The sequence below is a fragment of the Balaenoptera musculus genome, chromosome 2 (assembly GCF_009873245.2).
Source record: "Balaenoptera musculus isolate JJ_BM4_2016_0621 chromosome 2, mBalMus1.pri.v3, whole genome shotgun sequence".
NCBI lineage: Eukaryota > Metazoa > Chordata > Mammalia > Artiodactyla > Balaenopteridae > Balaenoptera > Balaenoptera musculus.
This window is the reverse complement of record NC_045786.1, coordinates 139,205,485-139,221,106: the sequence shown is the minus strand read 5'-3', so window position 1 is coordinate 139,221,106 and position 15,622 is coordinate 139,205,485. Positions and strand designations below refer to the sequence as shown.

At 44.9% G+C, this 15,622-nt stretch overlaps 1 protein-coding gene across 6 annotated transcripts in view; it reads left to right on the top strand.

The window, feature by feature from the left end:
- SPTB (spectrin beta, erythrocytic) overlaps positions 1-15,622 on the top strand; it is a 125,230-nt gene that overhangs the window by 38,669 nt on the left and 70,939 nt on the right. For 2 of the 6 annotated variants that reach the window (XM_036841174.1, XM_036841180.1), the window contains exon 2: positions 5,921-6,067. The exons of 1 other annotated variant lie outside the window; for it this stretch is intronic. The gene's annotated coding sequence lies outside the window, so the exon portion shown is untranslated. Of the gene's footprint in view, positions 1-5,920; positions 6,068-14,671; positions 14,791-15,512; positions 15,593-15,622 lie in introns of those variants that run through there. 3 more of the 6 variants (XM_036841176.1, XM_036841179.1, XM_036841178.1) reach the window with 3 other exon arrangements.

The window sequence follows — 15,622 nt, the reverse complement described above, 5'->3', positions numbered from 1 at the left end:
ACGTCTTAAATAATTTCATGGTTACATATATGACCATGCATTTGAAGCAGTCCATATTATCCTTGTAACTTTCAAGGCTTTTTGTTTTATTAGTATTTATAAAAGATACTTTGAGACATTTAAACCTTGAGTTTAAACGAATGCCACAGAAAATCTCCCCTCTGCTGGCTCTCATTCCACATGCAGGAAAGACTCAAACATTTTAGCCTTGTAGGGTGTTCTCAGTGGCCAGAACAGCTAGAAGTAACCCATTCTCTTGGAGAGATCCAAAGGTGGAAATGGCACCATTAGCAGTCACTCTCTATATTATGAGAAGGAAGAACTTTTCTTCTAGATGGGTGTACCATCTGGGAACAGAGAGTGAACCGAACTCTCAGAAGACCTGAGTTTAAGCCTTAGCTACGCCACCCAAGTGTTGGGCAAGGAACTCATCTCAAAGTCTTAGTTTGTTTAACTGAAACTGCGATTAATAGTATCTCCCCCACTCCTACCCTGTCTCCCAGGTTGTTAGAAGGATCAAAGAGAAATTATGTGAGAAAACTTTCTGATAAACACTGTTTACCTGGACAATAAAATCACCACTTCCTGTCAACAGCACCCAACTCAAATGGCATCTCTTCCGTGAAGCCTTCTCTGGTTTCTCCAGCATTCAGTATTCTCTCCTGTCTCTGAATTCCTATGGTATTTTATTTATGTCTCTCTCTTCACACTTACCTAATTATATCTTGTTGTATCATTACTTATATCCACGTCTTAGGCAACCTGAGGGCAGAATCTGTGCCTCTACCACATTTATATCCTCCACTATAGTACCTTGCTGGAGAAAACCCTCTCATTATTTTAAAATAAATTGTAATAATTATTCTATATCACTATTGTCAAAGCAGTTCATAACAATGCACCTGCACATAGTAGGTACTCAATAAATATTTGTTTTTAGTCTTTTTATTTATGTTTATGTTTTTAGTTTCAGTATTTTGTTTTTAAATTTATTGAGGAATAATTTACACACAGTAAAATTTACACTTTTCAGTGTACATTATTATAGGTGTTGACAAATACACACAGTGGTATAACCACCACCACAATCACCCTCCAAAATTCCCTCATGCCCCTTTGTTGTCAGCCCCTTTCTTCAACCCTAACCGTTGTCAACCACGGGTTTGTTTTCTGTCCTTATAGATTTGCCTTTTGCAAAACTTCATATAAATTGAATCATACAGTATGCAGCTTTTTGTGTCCAGCTTCTTTCACTTAGCATAATGCATTTGTGATTCATTCATGTTGTGTCTAATTTATCAGTTCCTTTTTTATCACTGAGTAGTATTTCATTGCGTGGAGGTACCACAGTTGGTTTATCCATTCACCAGTTAATAAACAAGTTATTTCTAATTTGGGGTCATTATGAGTAAAGCTGCTATAAACATTTACATTTTGTGTGAACCTAAGTTTTTAGTTCTCTAGGATAAAAATACCCAGGAGTAGGATTGCTGGGTCATATGGTAAACGTATGTTTAATTTTGTAAGAAACTGCCAAATTCTTTTCCAGAGTGGCTGTACTATTTTGCATTCCCACCAGCAATGTTTGAGAGTTCTAGTTGCTCTGCATCCTGACCAGCACTTGTTGTCAGTTTTTTTAAAGCCATTCTAATAGGCACGTAGTGATATCTTATTGTAGTTTTAATTTGCATTTCCCTAATGATGAATGAAATTGAGCTCTTCATGTGCTTATTTGCCATCCGCATATCTTTTTTTTTTAAGTTTTTTAAAAAATTTTTATTTATTTATTTTTTTATTTATGGCTGTGTTGGGTCTTCGTTTCTGTGCGAGGGCTTTCTCCAGTTGTGGCAAGTGGGGGCCACTCATCATCGCGGTGCGCGGGCCTCTCACTGTCACGGCCTCTCTTGTTGCGGAGCACAGGCTCCAGACGCGCAGGCTCAGTAGTTGTGGCTCACGGGCCTAGTCGCTCCGCGGCATGTGGGATCTTCCCAGACCAGGGCTCGAACCCGCGTACCCTGCATTGGCAGGCAGATTCTCAACCACTGCGCCACCAGGGAAGCCCCCATCTGCATATCTTTTTTTTTTTTTTTTTTTTTTTTTTTTTTTATTTCTTTTTGGCTGTGTTGGGTCCCTGTTTCTGCGCGAGGGCTTTCTCTAGTTGCGGCGAGCGGGGGCCACTCTTCATCGCGGTGCGCGGGCCTCTCGCTATCGCGGCCCCTCCCGCTATCGCGGCCCCTCCCGCTGCGGAGCACAGGCTCCAGACGCGCAGGCTCAGTAGCTGTGGCTCACGGGCCCAGCCGCTCCGCGGCATGTGGGATCTTCCCAGACCAGGGCTCGAACCCGCGTCCCCTGCATTGGCAGGCAGACTCTCAACCGCTGTGCCACCAGGGAAGCCCCATCTGCATATCTTTTGATGAAACATCTGTATAAAACTTTTGCTCGGGGGCTTCCCTGGTGGCGCAGTGGTTGGGCGTCTGCCTGCTAATGCAGGGGACACGGGTTCAAGCCCTGCTCCAGGAAGATTCCACATGCCGCGGAGCAACTAAATACGTGCACCACAACTACTGAGTCTGCACTCTAGAGCCTGAGAGCCACAACAACTGAGCCCACCTGCCACAACTACTGAAGCCCACGTGCCTAGAGCCCGTGCTCTGCAACAAGAGAAGCCACCGCAATGAGAAGCCTGCGCACTGCAACGAAGAGTAGCCCCCGCTCACTGCAACTAGAGAAAGCCCTCGCACAGCAACGAAGACCCAACACAGCCAAAAATAAATAAATAAATAAATAAATAAATAAATAAATAAATTTATTTTTAAAAAAACAAAACTTTTCCTCATTTTAAATTGAGGCTTTTTTAAAATTAATGAGTTTTTTCTTTTTTAAAAATTAATGAGTTCTGAGAGTTCTTTATATAGTCTAGATATAAGTCCTTTATCAGACACGTGTTTTACAAGTATTTTCTCCCAGTCTGCAGCTTGTATTTTTAATATCCTTCCAAGAGCAGACATTTTTATTTTTGGTGGTCAGATTAATCAATTTTTTCTTTTATAATACTTGATCTTCTATGGATCATACTTTTGGTGCTGTATCTAAAATATTTTGCTTAACCCAACTTTACAAAGATATTCTTCTGTTTTTTTTTCTAGAAGTTTCAGGTTTTACATTTAGGTCTATAATCCATTTTAGCTTAAATTCTGTATGTGGTGTAAGGTATAGGTAGAGGTTCACTTTATTTTTCATTTGATGTCTAGTTGTTCAGCACCCATTTGTTGAAAAAGACTACCCTTTCTCTGTTACATTGTTTTTGCACCTTTGACAATAATTGTTTGACTATATATATGTCAGTCTATTTCTGGACTTTAGTCCATTGATCTGTATGTCTATCCTTTTGCCATACTATGCTATCATGATGGCTGTAGCTTTATGGTAAGTCTTGAAATCAGGCAATGTGAATCCTCCAGTTTTGTTCTTTTTACAAAATGGTTTTGCTATTCTATTTTCTTTGTATTTCAATAGAAAATTTAGAATCAACTTGTTGATTTCTAAAAAAAAAAAAAAAAAGCCCTGTGGGTATTTTGATTGGCATTGCACTGAATTTGTAGATCAGTTTCAGGAAAACTGACATCTTAATAATATTGAATCTTCTATTCCATGGGCATGGTATATCTCTCCATTTATTAGACTTTCAAATTCTTTCATCAGTGTTTTGTAGTTTTCAGCCTACTGATCTTGCACATATTTTGTTCTATTTATATCTAAATATTTCATGAGTTTTGTGGGGGGTGCTTTGTTCAATAAAAAATTGTTGAATTAATGAATAAACAGTGCCAACCTACTTGTGAATGCTCGTCTTGATTCTGTAGTCAGATACAGGGTACTAGAATAGTGTTGGAAAATTCATCAAAGTCCTTGGTTATGGTCAGGCCGGCAGTGAGGCTAAGAGGTCTGAGTGTAACTCTAGAAGGCAGGGAATAGGGCCTCATTCTGCACCCTTCTTGCCACATTCTTTAACTTTGGACAGTTCCTTCTCCCACCCAGGGTTTACCTCCTAGCACAGGTTGTACATTAAGTTAAGGCTATACTTTTCAAGGGCTCTCTAGGCAAAGTTGGCTTTCCCTGTAGGTGCCATACACAGTTCCCTCCCTCACACAATTTGAACATGCTGGGTAACCTGTCTGACCAACCATTTCTCACCTATTTGTCTGGCTTGGCTCCTACACTGTCTCTTTCATATCCATCCTTTGAATAAGGTGATCTATTTCTGTAAGGTGCTTATTAAGATGTGTTCCCTGGGAGAGATACTCTGCCCCTTGGGAAAGTAGATACATCCGTTTCATCCAATTAACATGTACTAAAATTGAGTGCCTACCATGTGCAGAGACCTCTGAGGTGAAAATGGCATCCTTCCCTTTGAGGAGTTGACTATGATAGGGAATTAGGTTGTCAAAGTCAATTTTGTTTTGAAGTAGGGATGGAAGTAGGTCTGAAGGAAGAGTTCCACTTGGGTCATTCAACTCAGTGGAGGAACCTGGCATCAAGGGAGGTTGAGAGAGCTTGGATGCTTGAGGTAGGGGTAAAAGGGAAAGACAGTTGCAGAAGGGGCAATGGGGTAATGACAATAGACTCCTACTGTGTACTTTCCTTTTTGCTGTGAGAGTGTGTGTATTGAGCTGACCCACAAACTTGATACTAAGAAATACTGCATTTTCTTTGTAAATAACTATACCTTGGGGTTATAGGGTACTCTATGGTTTATACATCATTTTCATATAACTTCCTATAATCTGTACAACAGCTTTATGTGATAAGTGGTGGGTGTGTTGATTTAGGTATCCTAACTGCTCTAATAAGGAACTGTAAAATAAATTTTATTTCTGGCTCACATCATAGATGAGTCAATGGGTATAAATTGAGGGGGAGACTTTGTTCCCCACAGTCATCCAGGAAATCAGGTTCCGCTCATGTTGGCCCTTTAAGTCCTAGGAGTTTAGGGGAAAGAATGAGGAATTATGGGGAAGATTTTTATGGCTAAGGCCTCGAAGTGGTGTCCCTTGTGCTCATTCAGTCACACAGCCACACCTAACCATAGGGGCGACTGGAAGATGCCTCCAAGCTGGGTGTAGAAAGGGTAGAATTCGGACATTGATAGGCCCTGTCCTGTGCCATGGAAGCACAGGGTATTTCCCTCATTTTACAGGTGGAGAAACTGAGGTACAGAGTGGTTGAGTGACTTATAGAAGAGCACACGACTACTAAGTTAAGTACAGGAGTTAGGATTTCAACCCAGGTCTGCTGTTTTGATAGAACAGGGACAATAATACTAATAGCAGTAATAACAGTAATAATATCTAATAGTCTGTGAGTATAGGTGTGTGTTAAATGGGGCAATGTATATAACGCTCTTAGTAAATTCCAGGTTCCCTTCCGAGCCTTGGGCTTTGCTCGCAGTTGTGTAAAGAGCCAAGTCTTTTTCCTGAGGACCGTGGGCGGCAGAGTGACTGCATGAGCCAGCAGCTGGTGCGTCCCCATCAGCAGAGTCCAGGGAAGGAGGCTGAAACGGATTCTAGTGGCCGAGAGGTGCTCTCTGAGCCTGGGAGGTTGTGCACAGGAGGACCGGCTCTGCCAAGCCTGGAAAGGCTGCACTTGCCTTTGCTGTGAGACTGGAGCCTTGCAGGCAGCTTTCTGTATGTGTCCAGAGGACAGCCCCGCTGCGCCAGGCTCACGCCCTGGCCAAAGGTGGGAAAATCCTCCAGCCGGCGCCCTTCCCCTCAGGAGTCCTTGTGGGCCTGAGCAACTTTTAAGAGATTAATTTTAACTGAATTATTTTAAAAGCTCTAACATGAATGAATACCAAATTGGCACCCATGACATATATTATTTATAGGTTCAACTTTTAAAATAGATCTCTTTGTTTGTGTAGCAGAGCTGTACGGATAGAAACCATTCTATGACTGATGTTTCTGTGACACAAGAAAGAATATATAAAAGACTTCTCAGCTAAGTGGAGTGGGGCTTCCCTGTCTAGAAGACTTCTGTGTGAGAACGGCTGCTTTCATCAATGTTTCGGGTGAGAAAATTGAGGTGTGGGTTGAGTCAGAGCTGCTCTGAAAGGTTTCAAGATTGGATCGTAGGCGTTGGGCCCTGTTGCCACTGCCTGTTCTTTTGCCACCACAGTCCAGCAAAAGAAGAAGAGACAGCAGGAATGTGAGATTGAGGCACAAGGGCAACAGTGACACTGTCAGGGCATCGATGACCAGCCTGCATCCACAGCACTCCTGCTACGTGCCACGTTTCCAGCCCCTTCACCACCTTGACCTCCAAACTGGCCTCCAAATAGTGTGTCCTCTGCAGGAGCTGCTCTTGTCCTCTTCGGGAGCAGTGCTCTGCATTTCTCAGTTCTCACCCATTTGTTCAGTATTTTTTATCCCCATTTCGTGTACCTGGCATTATGCTGGGCAATTGGGACAAAAAGAATGACTAAGGATGTCCCTGGCTTCAAGTAGCTTATGGTCTATTGGGAAAGACAGAAAAATAGATTATTCTCCTATATTGAGGCTAAGTGCGTTGATGACAATGAGCACTGAGTGTGATGGGAGCCTGGAAGAAGTGCTCCCACCTCCCAGTGCTGCAGGGGATGAGGGTGGAGATGGGGAGCTTTCTCGAAGAAAGCAAAGGCTAAGACGAGTTCTGAAGGATAAGAAATTATTCTGAAAAAGAGGGACTGTGTTCCAGGCTTAGGGAACAGCATGTGCAAAGAGCGTGTCCAGAGAGAGCTGGGGACCTGAATAGAGTTCGTTATGTCTGGAAAGTAGGGTTGCAGAAGTAGGGACGGTTGGATAGAATAGTGTTCAGGTAGGGGATAGATCACAAAAGGCTTTGACTCTGATTTATGATGGGTTTTAAACTTTCTTTTGAGATAGAGAGGAGCTATTAAAGTATGGAAGTGACCTCATATTTATATTCTAAGATGATCTTTCTGGCCACAGTGTAGAGGATAGGTCAGGATGGTAGGCAAAAGAACAAATATGGGTACAAAGAAATCAGCAGGAAACCACTAGACTTGAGATGACAGTGCTGAGAAGTGAAGGGGAGCAGTGGAGACAGAGAAGAATGGAGATTTGAGAGACATCGAGGGGACTGAGTTGATGAGATACTGGGTTCTATCACCCCAGGTTTGGGTTTGGGCCATTGGGATATTGGTGGACTAGGAACATGGCAGGAAGGGCTGGGACTGGGTTGGTGATAGAGTCAACTGGGAATAATGCTGAGTGTGAGAGGCCTGTGGGCCTTCCAGGTGGATGTTCAGAAGGCAGTTGGATGTGATGGATGGGTGTTGCGGAGAGGTCACACAAGGTGAAGGTCACGAAGTCATTCACGCGAGGTGGTCATTCAGGTCATGGGAGTGCAGGAGATTGTCTAAAAAGAGCGAGTAGACAGAGGAAGAATGGAAGGGGCCCAGGACAGAACTCTGGGGAACATCACCATTCAAGGGACAGGTAGAGGAAGTGTAGCCCCCAGAGCAGGCCAAGGAGAAAGGCCAGAGAGTTAAAGGAGAACAAGGAGCATGTCCTGGAAGACAAAGGAAGTGGTTTCAGGAAATTTTGGAATGGCTAACAGAGCTTAAGGCTTCTGAGAAGTCAAGATAAGACCTGAAAAGCATCTATTGTTTTAAGGAACAAGGAAGGGAGGTGTCAGTGAATAGCTTCAAGAATAGTTCAAGAATAGCTTCATGAACTAATAGGGAAGCCAGCTTTCAGTGCAGTAAGGAGTGAGTTGTTATGGGATGAGGAAGTTCTCATGAATATAGTTAAATACACTGTATCTATTTTTACTTTAGGAGCAGAGGCCTCATCATACCTCTCAGTTCATCGTCATCATTTTCTAGGCAGGGCACCTCCCCTGGTTGGTTGGTTGGTTTCCTTTTATCTCCATTTCCCTTTTCCATCTCCCTAAGTCCACCTAGAGACAACCATTTTCATGTGTTTAAGAGTTTTTCTTTTGTTTACATCCCTATAATATGTATACTGTTTTATGTGCATATGTTTTGAAATTATTCAGTGGTGTGTTATAGATCTCATTCTGTTTCTTTATTTTATCCACTACTTTTTAAGATCCTCCAATGCTGCCATGTGTCCTCCATGTGTACATTCACCACATTTTACTGTCCATCCCCCAGCGATGGACACACAGGTTATCTTCACCTCCCCACCACCACAGTCAATGCTGCAGTGAACTTCCTTGCATATGTCCCCTTTTTGACCTGTGTGAGAATTTCTTTGGTCTGTATGCCTAGGAACAGGGTTGTAGATATGTAACCTGCCTGAGAACTGCAGACTGCCTTCCAGAATGGCTGGGTCACTCCACACTCCCACCAGTAGCACACAAAGTGTCTGTGCTGCACGCCACCATCTACACCTCATGTTATCCAGCTTGATAATGTTTGCCTCTGGTTTCTCCTTATTTTAATCAGCATTTCTTGGTTAGCTAATGAACTTGAGTGTCTCTTTTTAGGGTCTTAGCCTTTTGGATTTCCTCTTCTGTAAATCACCTGTTCTTATTCTTGGCAACTTTGTCAAGAAATTTGGCTTTGAAAGGTAGGAAAGAAAGGATGGAAAGGAGGAGTTTTACTTAAGATGAGAAAGACTTGAACATATTAAAATGAAGATGGAAGGGAGAAAAAGCTAAAGATTCATCTTCTTCCCAGGATTGGAAGGATGGCCAGAAGGAAGGATAGTGAAGATCTGGCCTCACCCAGCAATAAAAATGAGACTGGGGGAGGGAGCAGGACTGAGGAGGGAGAGTCAGTGCACAGATCATCAGCAGCTTTCCCTGAGCCCACCGTGACTGCCCCCTCCACTTGCTGGTCATAGAAGCAGTGGAGGATCCATGGAGTTGAATAGGAGGGGTAAGGTGACCTCCTTCCTATTCTAGGAAAATGTTATATTGCGTTTCTAAATGTTTGAAAGTTATATTTGTTTTAAATTGCAAGGAGAGGTGCCTAAATTTCAGCATATGGGATGTGGCACAAATAAAGTTATAGAGGCACATGGTACAAAGGTGGGGGGTGCAGGACACATGGACCCTCTTGGTTGGAGCAGAGTTGGCATAAGAGAGAGTATGAACTCAGCACCGACTGGTGTAGGACCCTAGATTAGACTGTGCGTTAGAGAGTTGCTGAAAGCTATGGAGTAGAGGCGAGTCATTATGAGGAAGGCTGTGTAGGATGGATTGAAGAGGCCACAAACAGACAAAGTTGGACCATTACCCAAGTCCAGGCAGGAAACGGTAAGGGCCTGGAGTGAAGTGGAAGCCTTAGAACATAAAGGAGTGATGGATGGAAGACACTTTACAGAGGTTTAATGACTGGCCATGGTGATGAATCAATATTGAATAAGTAAGTGCTCAATGCACATAAGTGGGCTATGTGAATGAGTACTGCATGGATCAAGGAATAAGGTGGGATAGAGGCTCCAGAGTTTGAGCTTAGGTCTCTAGGAGGAAGAGAATATTTACTGAGCACCTCTATGTCCCAAGCATGGTGCTAGGCACTGGAATACAATAATGAATAAGACAGGCTTGCAGCTGCCTGCAAAGAACCTCTACAGTCTAGGCAGGGAGAGGCAAAAACAAAAGTGAACCAACAGATGTATGAGTAATTGCAATTATGATGAGGGCTATGAAGGGGTCAAGCAAAGTGCCCAGACTGAGGATGACAAAGGACTTAGCTTAGATGTGGTACTTGGGGAGGACTTCCACAGGAAGTGATACCTAAGAGGAGACCTGAGGAAGGAGGAGGAGCCAGACATGCAAAGATGCTCCAGGAAGTGTTCCAGGCCAAGGGCACAGTATGCACAAGAGCTGGGGTACGGTGGGGAGGGGGCGGCCTGGGGCATGGATGCCGGTTGAGAACTGAAAGGAGACTTGCAGGATGCATGTAGGGCATGTGGTGAAGGATGAGCTTGGACTGGGAGGAAGAAGCCAGACCATACTAGGCGCTAGGGCCATGGTAACATAACCTCAAAGCCATGATCACACCTAACATAATTGACTGTAATTCCTGGTCATTATCCACTATTGAGTCTATAATTCAGATACCCCTGGTTGTCTAAAAAATGTGTTTTGGTGTTGTTTGATTCAAATTCCAAACAAAATACATGTTACATTCACTATTATATCTCCTAAGTCTCTTTTCATCTACAGCAGTCCCTACCCTCTGCCTCTTTTTCAGTCTGTTTGTTTTAATGCTGTTGACTTGTTGAAGAAGTGGAGTCGGTTGTCTGCAAAATGATCCGCCTTCTGGGTCTGCCTCTTTGCTTCCTCATGTTGTCATTTAACTTGTCTATCAATCTCCTATAATTCCTGTAAATGGGAAATTAGCTCTACAGACTTGATCAGATTGAGGTTCAACTTTTTTGGCAATAATGTCATAGGCCATGATGTCCTTCATATTGCATCATATCTGGAGACACACAGTATCTCGTTGTCCTATTCTTAGTGATGCTAAAACTCATCAGTGAATTCAGGTGTTGGGAACTTGATTCCATTGTATAATTATCCATCAATCTGTTATCTAATGGTTTTATTTTTTGATTATCTTTTCTGAATCAATTGTTTCATGAGAAATATCTCACCTTTTATTTCAAATTAATTATTTCAACCTATTCTTTTTCAGAATTTATTTTATTGAAGTATAGTTGATTTTACAATGTTGTGTTAGTTTCTGGTGTACAGCAAAGTGATTCAATTATGCATATACATATATACATTCTTTTTCATATTCTTTTCCATTATGGTTTATTACAGGATATTGAATACAGTTCCCTGTGCTATACAGTAAGACCTTGTTGTTTATCTATTTTATATATAGTAGTTTGTATTTGCTAATCCTAAACTCTTAATTTACCCCTCCCCCACCCGTTTCCCCTTTGATAACCATAAGTTTGTTTTCTATGTCAGTGAGTCTGTTTCTGTTTTGTAGATAAGTTCATTTGTGTCATATTTTAGACTCCACATATAAGTGATATCATATATTTGTCTTTCTCTAACTTACTTCACTGAGTATGATAATCTCTAGGTCCATCCATGTTGCTGCAAATGGCATTATTTCATTCTTTTTTATGGCTGAGTAGTATTCCATTGTATATATGTAACACATCTTCTTTATCCATTCATCTGTCAATGGACATTTAGGCTGTTTCCATGCCTTGGCTATTGTGAATAGTGCATGCATTTTTTGAATTATAGCTTTGTCCAGATATATGCCCAGGAGTAGGATTGCTGGATCATATGGCAACTCTATTTTTAGTATTTTGAGGAATTTCCATACTGTTCTCCATAGTGGCTGCACCAATTTACATTCCCAGCAGCAGTGTAGGAAGATTCCCTTTTCTCCACACCCTCTCCAGCATTTGTTATTTGTAGACTTTTTAATGATGGCCATTCTGACTGGTGTGAGGTGGTACCTCATTGTAGTTTTGATTTGCATTTCTCTAATAATTAGCGATGTTGAGCATCTTTTCATGCGCCTGTTGGCCATCTGTATGTCTTCTCTGGAGAAATGTCTATTTAGGTCTTTTGCCCATTTTTTGATTGGGTTGTTTGTTTTTTTGTTGTTGAGTTGTATGAGCTGTTTGTATATTTTGAAAATTAAGCCCTTGTCAGTTGCATCATTTGCATATATTTTCTCCCAGTCCGTAGGTATTTCAGCCTGTTCTTGACCACTTCGAATGTTGAGGCCACACTACCTCCCTGTGCAGTTTTCATCAGAGAAGAGAGAGGTAACTGTGGGTGTTCTAGAAAAGTCTTCTTGGAAGAACAGAAAACGGGCATTCAGCTTTTCAATTCAACTATCGTAGAATTATGACTTATTTTGGGGGAGGAGGCCAGCGACTATCTTGAAAGAAATGAGTTGGGAGGGATAAGAAGTAGGACAGGGTTGTAATAGCTTTCTGTACATGCAGGTATGGAGCCCAAGAATCCCAATAGAAGATAATCTTTGAAAATTACGTATATTAAGAGGACCATCTCTCCCCTCTCCTTTAATCATTCCCAGTGGACATTTGCCTCTGTGTTGGACGTGAGGTGCTGATAGGTGGTGTTAAGATAGAGGGCTGATGGGCCAATCCCTATATCAGAGCTGAGCAGCACCTGTTCCCCATTCAAATCCCTGTAAGAACTGTTGGGGCCATGATCCCTCCCCTCCTCCCCCATCCAAGCAGCTGCAGCATGACCGAAGCCATTTCTTAGTAGGAGATTTTTCCATGATGAGGGCAGACGAGTTGTGACATGTGGGCCTGAAGTCCCTGCCTGGTGACAGAAGCTGGAGCAGAAGGATTAAAATGACCAAACAGCAGCGGACTAGAGTGACCAGGATGTTGCAAATGTATGGGCATCCTTGATGGTGGCAACCATGGAGAGGAGTCTTGAGACTTTAAGAACCCCCAAGCCACACCCTCCTAATGATGGACTGGAAGCCAGGCTGGGTCAGAATGGGAACGGTAGAGTGTGGGAAAGCAGAGTGTGCTCTGGGGAGAGGCAGCAGCTTGGCCCAGGCACTGCTGGTGACGTCCATCTGCTGGAAAGGTCACCCACAGGTGGTATGCTTGCCCGGGCCTCATTGTCACCCTATGGTCCTGAAACTCCCCTACTCTGCTGTGCTGGAAGCCGTGTGCTCAGTCTTAGCCGTAATGAGACTGAGCCGTAATTTGTAGGTGGAGACGTCTGCTAGACAGATGGAGGTGCCAGGCTGGAGATGGGGGATGGGGAGGAAGTTGGGGCTGGCTCTAGATTGAGAGTACCCTGCACTGGGCAGCTCACTGGTTCTCCTGCTGTTTTAGTGAGTGTTTATGTATTTAACTATTCTTTAAGGTGTCTGTGAATATGCAATGAGATTATGATCAAAGGGAGTAGAAGAATGTTCTGTTTTGGTAAAAGCATTGGCAGAAAATTTCCAGGGAGACTTTAGGATTTAATCTTTTGACCTGGGTTGCCATAGTACCAAAACATGTTAAAAGCAGGTTTGGGGTAGCATAAAGGGGCAGAACAAAATAGGAAGCAAGTGAGGGGGTCAAACCTTACAGCTAAAGAGAAAATAAAGATAGAGAAGGTCTAAATTCTCTGTTTAAGGAAGACTGAATTTAAGCTACTGCAGTAGCCTGCACTGGTGACCCTGTTAAGGAAACACAGCATCAGCCTGTATTTCCCCCATTTCTCACTCCTGGACTTTGTTGCTGCTCACGTTTGTGTGGTACAGGAAAGAGGGGATACGGCTGGGCGGGAAAGAAAAGAACATCCATCCTCTGCTGCTCAGCGCTATGGGAAGGGCTGAAGTGAGCTCTACCTAGGGCTCCGGCAGCACCCTGCAGGCGGGGAAAGGAGCTGCCATGACAGCCACCTCCTGGGTTCCTACCCGCCCCGGGAATTCACTGAGCATAGCACGTGGGCTTGAAATTCCGAGGCCTAACACCTGATCTCAGAAGCGGACAGGTCCCTGGGCACGTGAGCGAAGGGCAGAGCTGTGGGTGGCATCAGTGATGTTGTGAAATCCATTTCCCAGGCAGGCGCTCCTTCTGCAAGTGAGTGCGCTGTGCAATCACATGAGCTTTTCAGTACTGAGCTGTGGGCAAGTCTTCTAGGGACCCATCCCACTCAAAGTGTAACCTGGGGTCAGGGGGCGGCAGAAGCTCGCCATGTGAGGCTGAGCCCCGGACTGTGCTTTTGGAGACGGGCCTGCCCCGCTGCTGGACAGGCAGGTTGATGGACAGGGAAGGTGGGCTCTCCTGGATGCGGAGTCCCACAGACCACAGAAGACCCACCTACAGCCTGACGAGGGTCTGGTGGGTTGCGAGAAGGGCTTCTAGGGGGCTTCAGGGTGAACTGGGCAGTGAATGGACATGGAACTACTTCTTATACCTTTTTTCCTGGGTGGGCTGGCAGGGAAGTGAGGTGCAATTTGGGGCCTATTTTTAGCCATGGAATTGCTGTCTGCCGTACTCATGGAGGGCCCGTCTGGCTGCATAGATGACTTATATCCTTAAAAACGTGACTGAATCACCTTGGCTCCAAGTTCCCCTCCGATATCAACTTAAATGTCATTTCCATGACCCCCCCCCAATTTGGTTAGGTGTCCCCACCATGTGTCCCCAGCCTATGCTGTTCTTTTCAGTCATGGTGGTTTCTTTATTGCCATGCCTTTGAAGGGCCGTTGTGACAGTTATGGGTGACCCTGGGTTGAATTTGGTTTTAGGCATATTTTGTTTTGTTTTATTTTCCTGGAATAACCATCTGTAGTTTTCCTCTTTTCTTATTTTCTTCTCTTCTGCCTCTCACACCTGATTCTCCCCTTGCCGCTGAACACACTGGCCCAGCCCCCAGCCCCTTGGCCCTGATGGGATGCCATCTGGGCACGCCGCTGGGGTGGGCATGGCTGGGGGAGGGGGCAGGAGGAAGAGGGCCTCTCTTTAGTTTCTGAATCTCTTTCCTTGGTGTTTGTCTTCAGGGACCTGACCCTTCTAAAAAAAAAAAAGAAAGAAAGAAAAAACACCTCGCGCTGTGTGTTTAGACGCGCACGTGTGTTTTTTTCGCGTTCCGGCAGAGCCGCTGCCTCGCTGCAGCTTCCTCCGAGCTGCAGTCGCAGGAGGCACGGGCGTTTTTAAGCAGGGTGAATTGCTGTCGAGTGGCTGCTCTTCTGCTCCCGGGGCCATCAGTCTTGTCTTGAACGCCCGGTCCTGCTGGTCTGCCCGCTCAGGCTCATCTTTCTGGGGCAGACTTATTTACGGAGCCGCGGCAAAGGTAATCTCACTCCCTGGGCCCCGCGGCCTGGGCCCCTCTCAGCCACTCTTAAAAATAGCCTGAGACGAGAAGGAGAGCCAGGGTCTGGTTACCTCCTGCACGCACGATCTGATCTCACCTCGCCTTCTGCATCTGGCAGCTCGGCCCTGCTCGGGGGCCAGCGGTCAGCCTGTCAGCCCCTCCCCACTCACAGCTCCAAGCTGGTGGTGGTTTCCCTTAAGGGAAGTAGGGAAGGGTGTGGTGGAGGGGGGAGGGCCCTCCCAGCCACCTCTGCCGGGCCAGCCGAGTGGGACATCTCAGCCCTGGAAGCAGCGCGTCTGTGCAAGACGACAGGCTGTCAGAAGGGACGAGGTTGTGCTGGATCCCAGGCCTGGAATCACGGCGGGTACCCGGTGGGGTGATGGCTGGCTCCCCTGCCTTCATCCTCCCTCCCCCCCATCCCTCCCCCACCCCACCCCCTGCCCGCCGCATGAGTAACAAACACCTTGGCCAAGCCCTGGAAGCCGGGAATGCCCTCTGTCCCCGTGTGCCATGTTCTTTCCCCACCTGCTTTGATAAAGTGGCCTCTTCCCAGTTTGGCCTCTTCCCAGCCGTAGCAGTAATACCCGAGATGACCTTGGGGAGGCCTCATCCTAAGAGGCCTTGGTTTCCTCCCTTATGCAGTTAGGGTGGATAATTCCGGCTCCTCCTGTCTTACCTCAAAGGCCTGCGGTGGGATTGATTAATCAGATGGGGGAAAAAGAGCCTGAAGTGATTCTGTCTGAAAACTAAGGGCTCTGGCGCTGCAGTCACGCTTGGATTGGTGAGCTGGCTTCACTTCTTCCTCAAGCGT